This window comes from Haemaphysalis longicornis, unplaced genomic scaffold, assembly GCF_048455015.1.
Source record: "Haemaphysalis longicornis isolate Haplotype H1 unplaced genomic scaffold, Haemaphysalis longicornis Haplotype H1 scaffold_6, whole genome shotgun sequence".
Lineage (NCBI taxonomy): Eukaryota > Metazoa > Arthropoda > Arachnida > Ixodida > Ixodidae > Haemaphysalis > Haemaphysalis longicornis.
The window spans coordinates 44513646-44522185 of record NW_027526407.1 but is presented as its reverse complement, the minus strand read 5'-3'; positions in this window follow the sequence as shown (position 1 = coordinate 44522185).

Here is an 8540-nt window from a genome sequence, read left to right as displayed (position 1 = left end):
TTGAAACTGCTCCGGACAGCTACAAACGTCTACATACACGTTAAAAGGTCTTGAAAACGTCAGTTGTGGTAAATATCAAGGATCCCGCTTTGAAACCGCTTGAAAATGCGCTGCGAACAGCATACTCCATCCTTTGCACTAAGCGGTTTTACAATAGGTTTTAAAAACGCCACCGGCGTGAGTTAACGACTAAATAAAGCAGGCCATATCACCAGCTATATTCCTGCAAGTACAGGGAATATTATCTTTTCTGCCCTTTCTGGCGGCTTCTGCCATGGCTCGGCACAGCCTGTTCTCGAGTACTGTTTTCGCAGGCTGGCCTCAAAAATTTATAGCTGGTATTATTAGAGAGTAAGCGAGAAGCAGCTGCTTCTCAACCACGGCCTTCTCCTAGCCATGCCTGGAAAGAGCTATAGGCAGAATCACCTTTTTATACCCTTTAGGTGCAGCTAGAGCGAGTATATTTCTCGCAGTTCAGCGGCGAGTCGTTTTTAAAAAAAGTAAGCGTTCAGAAAGTGCTGGCTTGGCAGGTCACTTTTGATGACATGTAGGAGCGTTATCTGAGGCCACCCTGTCTGATACCGCGAGCAAGCAGACGGCCCCGGACAAGGTGAAGTGCACAAAACATACAGATAATTACATCTTAAGACGCCAACATAAAGTTACGCCATTTAAAAACACGTTATTTTGATAGCCCAACGGGTTCTATTAGCACAGCAATAAGACCACCTCCCGACTTAAATGACTTCTGTCCTAATGTTGCTCAAAGACCACCTCCCGGCTGAAATGACTTCTGCCCTAATGTTACTCGAAGAAGCAAAAATGACCTTGTAAAGACGACAAAAAAAATATGATAGCTATTTTCACATTCATGTTTCCTCTGTTTGGAAACGTAGTTTGTTATAATTTCCTACCGTATGTTTCTAATTTACCTAATGCAGGAAAAACACATTATATCAAGCAAGAAAAACATTCGACAAGCCGAAGTCTACGCGTCGTGAAATCAGATATCAAGTAGAAGAACATCGCATGTTCCCTTCAGCCGACACTAAAAAAAACCTGAAATAACATTTCTTGAATACATTTAGCGTACCGAAATATCAGAATTACGATTTGTAACATCTATTCTTCAACACCTCAGCTATTTAGACCGAGGTTTGTCCGTCCGTAGCACCAAAAAATCTCGCAGCCTTAAGAAAAAAAAAAGGGATTAGGGACGCTCCTGGAAACCAACCTGGGACCTTTACGTCGTGAAAACGCCAACCTAACTACTGAGCCATAAACACGGGGGGGCACAGAATAAGCAGCGCAGGCGAACAATAACATGTTCAGCCAATTCGAAAGCAAAAAAAACGCTTCCCGAACATGGAGTCCCTCGCGTTCTGAAACAGGCGTCTATCGCATTGAGCAATCACGCATTGCGGGCGCACAGCTCTTCTTTTGTGTTTACAGCGCGGGCGTTGGCCTTGGACGTGGCCACTTATTCTTGCGCGTGCTAACGTGGTCCACTTTGAAAGAGAAGTGAAAGCGCGCGAACAAAACGATCCAGGCCTGCCAGTCATGGAGTACTTTCAGCGGCAAGTTCCCAAAAAAAATGTGAGGTGCAACATCCGGGTCTCCGACAAATGCAGAGAGGCCGCCAGCTCTGCTGATTCCCGAGCCTTACACCAGTAGTGGAAGCTGTGCCATTTTTTTTTACAATTTCAGAAGATGGTTACACGACAATGTTCACTAGTTAAATTTTAAGCTTTAAGCAATAAATTGATAACAGAAATATTGTGAGAGTAGTTTCCGAGTTTACACATCTTTATTAGGCTAGTCTCGGTGACTCTCAATTCAAGGTTTTGAAGCTCTTGCAAAAGTGATTAGTTTAGCCAAAAATTAAAGAACAAGCTTTAATTTTTAGCTGTTAGGCCGCTACCTACCACACGTACGTTGAAACGGGTAATGTCCCGAAGGAGGCAAAGAACCGTTACGGCCACATAGCTCGTAGGACTATAACATTACGTCAGTTTGTTGCTCCTGTGATTCTACCCTAACGGGAGGGCACGTGACTACCCTCTCGCTGATGGTTTTTCAGCAACGCCAACCGAAGTGAGACCCTATCGTGATTAAAATTTCACGCGCGACCTATGCTCTCCGACGAACTATTATAACGCTCAGGGAAAGTGCTTAGAGAAATCGACCTTCCATGCCCGTCATTGCATTAACGTAGGCACTTGGTTATTGCAAATATAAACACGTAGGTATAAAATATATGTGATAATATCGCATAAAAGACGAGAATAAAAGAAGGCAACACATAGAACGAGCACTCGTTCGGTGTCTTGTCATCATTTAGTCACGTTTTCACTTGCTATTTATTATGTTGGCACCTTTCATGCCAAAGTTTATAAAGCACTGCATTTATTAGCATATAAATATGTGCCTTAAGCGCGAGACACATGAACGACTGGTGCACACGATTAGCATGCGACTGATCGTTACGATTGATCGTTAGGACCAGTTTTGTTGTCGTTTGCTGGTCGGAGGAAGCTCACGACGTGCTACTGGCAAGCCAGATGCAGTCGTGCCATCGTTGCGATGGTCGTAGGGCTGAGAGCCCAAAGGTTTTGTCGCTGAGAAAGTTTCTTTCAAAGCCCCGAGGAGGCGCCAGTTGCAATGTCGGGTATTTTGTGGGGAGCAGCTCACCGCCGCCACCGTCGCCAACCCGTGCGCTACCCGCCTGGTAGACACACGTTGCCAGCGCTACCGACAGCACGGAAGAGCGGAATCATGAGGGCTAAATGTTCCCACACCGCTGTACTGAACATATTAAAATGCAATGTATAACATATTAGCACTATTCATTTTCCCTTCAAGTTAATGTTTTCTTTTCCTACTCAGATTTCTCTTGCACATATCCAAATCGGCCTGAGTGCGCCTAAACAGGCAGGCCACCAAGGAGCGAAAACAGTGGGCGGAGCGACGCCGACGACGCACCGCACGCACACTTTGGATTATGTGTCTCAAATTAACGCGTACTTCGTGGTGACCGTCTAAACGAGCAGTCGCATGCGAATCGCATGTACCAGTCGTCCATGTGTCTCGCGCTTTACTCCCATTAACATGTTCGGCCATGACAATTTGGCATTAACCCACCTTAACCTGTTTTATATCAGCGCGTAGAGTTACGAGATCGGGGTCGCAGAAAAGCCACCGTCATCACTGGCGTTCAGTGTCAGCTAAAAATCAAAGCACCTTTCTAAAAAGAACTACAACCGATTAAAACTCGAAGCTTTCTTCCATGCAACCTGAGTCAAAGTGAAAGACTAAAATCTAAACTGCTTCCACTGTGTCGGTATGGCGCAGTCGGATAGTCCTCGGCTTCATAACGCGAGAGTACCAGGTTTCATTCCAACCGCGGGAAGCGTTTTTTTGGGCACTTGATGTGTCTTTGATTATCTTCTTCTTCTTCTTCTTCTTCTTCTTCTTCTTCTTCTTCTTCTTCTTCTTCTTATTCTTCTTCTTCTTCTTCTTCTTCTTCTTCATCTCCTTCGTGATCGTCGTCGTCGTCATCGTCATCATCGCGCTTTGTGAAGACTATTGTGTAAAGCTTCCTTTCCTGCACTGCGTTCTCGCGTGACATCGAACGCCGTCAGTGAAGAAGAGAAAGCTTCGCTATAAAATCGCCCTGAGCGAAAAATTGTTGAGCATGACTTTACAGTGTCCACTGAAAGCCCCGGAATTGAGGCGCTGCTTCGAACAGATGGCGATGGAGCAGGAGGAAAAAGTTTTGGGCGGAAAAGCACGCGCCGAGAACCGCTTTGGCTTCCGGATGACCCGCAGCGTCGCCCTCTCGCGCTCGTCCAGCCTGCTACGCGCCGCGCCGGAAACCGGATTGCTCGGACCTGCTTACTTCGCGCCGCCGACGCACAGAAGCATCATCGCTGCGTTGAGGCCACCCACGAGTGAGTGCTGCCTCAGCGCACTGCTGCTGCGCCCAAATATCGTATTTGGGAGTATCGTAATCGCCACCCAATTTTTTTATTATTTACGAGATTATTTTCGAGGTACTCCCTCGAGACGGGTATGTTCGTTGTCTAGGGATGTTAATCTATTTATTAAGACCAACTTCGATTTTGTCTTAAGTGTCCTTAACTAAAACCTTATCATCAGCATCGAAGTGGAGAGGAGTAACATGCAAGATTAACAAGTGTGAGCGACACTGGAGGTGAGGCACGGAGCCCATGAGCAAGCGTTGGGAGTGCGCGCCTCAAGAAACAAACGTGGTTATGGAGGTCCCGGAAATCGAACATTAGAATTTTACCCCGTAAAACCGGTCACCGAACAACTGGGCAACCGCAAAGGCCCCAGGAGCATGACGTCAGCAGCGGAGAGGAACAATAACGTCTGCAGCCAGTTAGGACAAAAAACTGGGGTTGATTCCTCTGTCAAAGGAAAAGGCAAAACACAAAAGTGAAATGTGCAGCAAAATCTGCAGCTGAGCATGATTTGCGGGTCGGCGGTTGTCTAGTGGGTGTGCTTGCCGAGCGACGTCCTGCGGGCGGGTAGCTCCGGCAAAGGTGTACGGCGTCATTTCGGTGACGGATATGACGGCAGTAAAATCGTGGTGTCATCATCATCACCAGCCTATCTACGCCCACTGCAGGGCAAAGGCCTCTCCCATTATTCTCCAATTACCCCGGTCCTGTGCCAACTGTGACGAATTTGTTCCTGAAAACTTCTTGATCTCATCCGCCCATCTAACTTTCTGCCACCCCCTGCTACGCTTGCCTTCTCCAGGGATCCACTCTGTTACCCTTAATGACCAACGGTTATCTTGCCTGCGCATTACATGCCCTGCTCACGTCCATTTCTTCTTCTTAATTTCCACCAGTATGTCCTTAACACGCGTTTGTTCCCTGACCCACTCCGCTCTCTTCCTGTCCCTTAATGTTACACCTATCATTTTCCGGAGAAAAGAAGAAGAAGAAGCAGAAGGAAGGTTCTGTTCCTTGAGCTATCTTGTTTTTTCGCAAGTTTTCCTCTCTAAAAACTGCTTTCTCGACACGATATCTTCAAGGATGGGGGATAATGAACCCCCTCCTCCCCACGACCCTGCACAGCGGTCGGCGTCGTCTCCGCTGCCGGGAGCCGACAACTTGGATTCCCCTGGCTGCCACGAATCCTCGGAAGGCTCCATGACTGAGGAAATGGACTCGGACAGCGAATTCACCGTCGTCACAGGGCGTCGTTTGAAGAGGAAACTCCGCCGCACCTCAACGACAAGTGAGACGATGGCCGGAATGCCCACTGGTCCGAAGGTCTTCACGGTTGGTTATGTGCCCGTCAAGAAGACCGATAACCTAAATACGTTGAACCGTCAGAAACTGACAGAGTACTTTCGCCGGGTTGCGGTTAACCAGGTCAAGGAAATCCGGATCAATGCCCGATTGAACGTGCTAATGGTTGATGTGACCACCGACGGCATCATAGACACTTTGAAGGCCATCACAGGGTTAGGAAACATCCAGGTGCGTTCGTTCTTGGCTCACGGAAAGGAAACAACGACTGGTGTCATCTCTGATGTAGACCCGGAGATCAACGACAGTGACCTAGTGCAGCTCCTTTCGTCAACGGTCCGCATCCTGGACATTCATCGCATCGGTCGCTCGCGGTGCGTGAAGGTAGTATTTCAGTGCGATTCGCTTCCAGCGTCTGTGAAAGTAGGCTACGTGCGACATCGTGTGCGTCCGTATGTGCCACGGCCCCTTCAATGCTATAAATGTCAGAAGCTAGGTCATGTCACTGCTGCTTGTAAGAATGCCGTAGCATGCAAGCGGTGTGGTGATGCTCATGACCATGTTAACTGCAAAGGCACGCTGAAATGTGCAAATTGTTCGGGTCCTCACGAGGCAACCTCTAATGAATGCCCAAAAATGATGCATGAGCGTCGAGTTCTGCGCACGATGGTCAGAGATAACTCTACGCACAGAGAGGCTGCAGCGTCCGTTCGGAGACGTCGTCGAAGCTCCCGTCGCAGACGTCGACAGTCACGCAGTATATCTCGCCCAAGGGATTTGCAAACCACAGCGGCGCCACCGTTGGCGCCACTCCCACAGGTGTTGACACAGGAAGAACCACGACCTCCTCCGGTTCCTCCTCGTCGAGCAAATATTGCGTCTGGAACTGTATCCGCCGACGACTGGCCTCTCTTGTCGCAAACGGTTTCTGCTGCAAACAAGTCAGCCATTGTAGTGAAAGGCCCACATGAAAAGCACAGCAATGAAGAGAGGATCGCCGATGAGAAGGTGTTACGCATGCTTAAACAGCTGCTAAACACTATGCGAAAACTCATCGCAGGTCTGAAAAGTCAATCTGCGAAAACTGTGGTGCAGGTTCTGGATGCGTTGGAGCCGCTCATTGAGGCACTCCAGTGATTTATTATGGCGCAAAAAACCGGCATAACTTTACTGGAAGAGAGACTTCACAATTCTTTCGTGATGCAATGGAACGCAAGAAGACTGCGAGGGCGGATGTCAGATTTCCGGCAGCGCATGTTTAAATACAAGTTCCCAGTCGTGGTTATATGTGAGCCAAACATATCTGCCCCGTTTCGTCTCTCCGGTTACGTTCTCCTGTTGTCACAGAAGGAAGGAATACCCAGCAAGGTATTATTATGCGTACGAAAGGACATACCTTACGTCAGACATGCGATTTCTGCTCATGCTTCAAATGAATATATTTGCGTGACGTTAACGCACAAGCGTCGAGTCATTTCGGTCATCGGGGCTTACATACCTCCACGCGCGGACCTTGACTTCACGTACCTGAGCTCTGTGGTGCACGCTTGTTCCGGTCCACACATCATCGTCGGTGATTTTAATGCCCACCACCCCCTGTGGGGCAGTGCGGCTACTAACAAGAAAGGAAATGACCTTGCAGACTTTATTCACGACGAAAGCTTTGTGGTTATTAACGACGGTTCCCCTACCTTTCTTCGTGGGCTCTCGTACAGTAGTTGCTTGGACCTTGCAATCGTATCAAAGACTCTGTCAACATCTGCAACTTGGTGTTGTGATGTTGAGTCACATGGGAGTGATCACATTCCGACCTACGTACAACTGCGCTGGTTCCACACGTCTGACATCCCTAGGATCCGTTGTACTGATTGGCGAAAGTTTACGTTGATGGTTGAGGAGTCATGCGCAACTATTACGTCGGAGTCCGATGTAGAAAGCGCCATACTGTCTGCTATGGAGTGCACCACGAAGTACGTTAGCACTCCCAAACATCGAACACCCATAGATGCCGTGTACGAAGAACTCCGTGCCATAAGACGCCGCGCAGAGAGGAGGTATAGAAGAACCCAGGCTGCAGCAGATCTAACAGAATGTCGCCGCGTGCAACGGAAAATACGACGCCATTTAGAGAAGCTTGGAAGAGAGCAGTGGAGGCGATTTTGCTCTTCATTAGATCCGCGCAAGCCCCTTTCAAGAATTTGGCAAGTGGTGCGAAGTCTCCAGTACCACCCGAAGCAACTGTACCCTTTTCGTGCTTTGGCTCTAAGCACAGGAAAAAGCGAAGTAGAGGTAGCTGAAGCATATTGCAAAATGCTTGTTGATGGATCCCACGCCCTGCTTCCCCGTACACAAAGGCGTACACCGCAGACCACAGACGACCGCCTCAACGTTCCGTTCTCGATGCAAGAGCTGGATGCAGCTCTTTCAGCCTCCTGCCGTTCATCTGCTCCAGGACCTGATGGTGTACGGTACTGCGTACTGCGAAACCTTGGCAGCGAAGGTCGGAAAGCTCTCTTATCATGGTTCAATGCAACGTGGATCTCCAGCTCTGTCCCCAACCACTGGAAATGCAGTCGTGTGGTTGCTCTACTGAAGCCAGGAAAATCCCCCTTGGAGCTGTCCTCATACAGACCCACCGCATTGGCAAGCTGCATCGGAAAGGTTATGGAGAGAATGGTGCTGGCCCGGCTCGAATGGTTTCTTGAGAAAAACAACATTTACCCGGATATCATGACAGGATTCCGAAGAGGACGATCCTCTATAGACAGTGTCATCGATCTGGTGTCTTCAGTGGAGCAAGAAAGAAACCGTCGCCGAATCGCGGGCGCATTGTTTTTCGACATCAAAGGCGCCTATGACAACGTGCTCCACAGTGCGATTATGGATGCTCTAGAGATTGTGGGAGTAGGCGGCCGACTCTATGAGTGGATTTCCAGTTACCTTACTGGTCGGACAATCTTCATGTCCACGTCTGCCGGCGACACAGGACTCCACCAGGTTAATCGTGGTGTTCCACAAGGAGGAGTACTGAGCCCCACCCTCTTTAATATTGCCCTAATCGGTCTCGTGGACGAAATGCCTGAAGTCGTCAGAGTCACTATGTACGCTGACGATATCTGCATCTGGACTTCTGGTGTAACTCGACCGCAGCTGCGAGCCCGTTTACAGCGAGCCGCAACAACGACGTCTCGGTACTTGTGCCGTCAAGGCCTGAGTTTAGCGCCAGAAAAATGCGCCGTTCTTGCATTCACCAGA